Below are 314 nucleotides of genomic sequence, written 5' to 3' on the forward strand. Positions count from 1 at the left end.
TCGGGCACGGCTCCGGCACCGCGCCTGCGCCTCCGCGTCACTTCCGCAGCGGCGGGGACAGCGCGGCGGCTGCGCGGGCGGGCCGGGCCCCTCAGGCCGCCGTGGGGCCGAGCTGGGGACGGGAGCGAATAGGGAACGTGTACCGCGGGTCCCGCCGCTTCCTCTGCCTGTGTACCGCTTCCTATGCCTGTTTACCCCTTCTTCTGTCCGTTTACCGCTTCTTCTGTCTCCCCATTTAGCGTCGTGAGACTCCCGCATCCAGCTCCCCTCCTTCGGGCAGCAGAACTGAGTTTACTTGCTGGCAGCCTTGGTCC

This window comes from Passer montanus, unplaced genomic scaffold (assembly GCF_014805655.1).
Source record: "Passer montanus isolate IOZ18808 unplaced genomic scaffold, ASM1480565v1 scaffold21, whole genome shotgun sequence".
Lineage (NCBI taxonomy): Eukaryota > Metazoa > Chordata > Aves > Passeriformes > Passeridae > Passer > Passer montanus.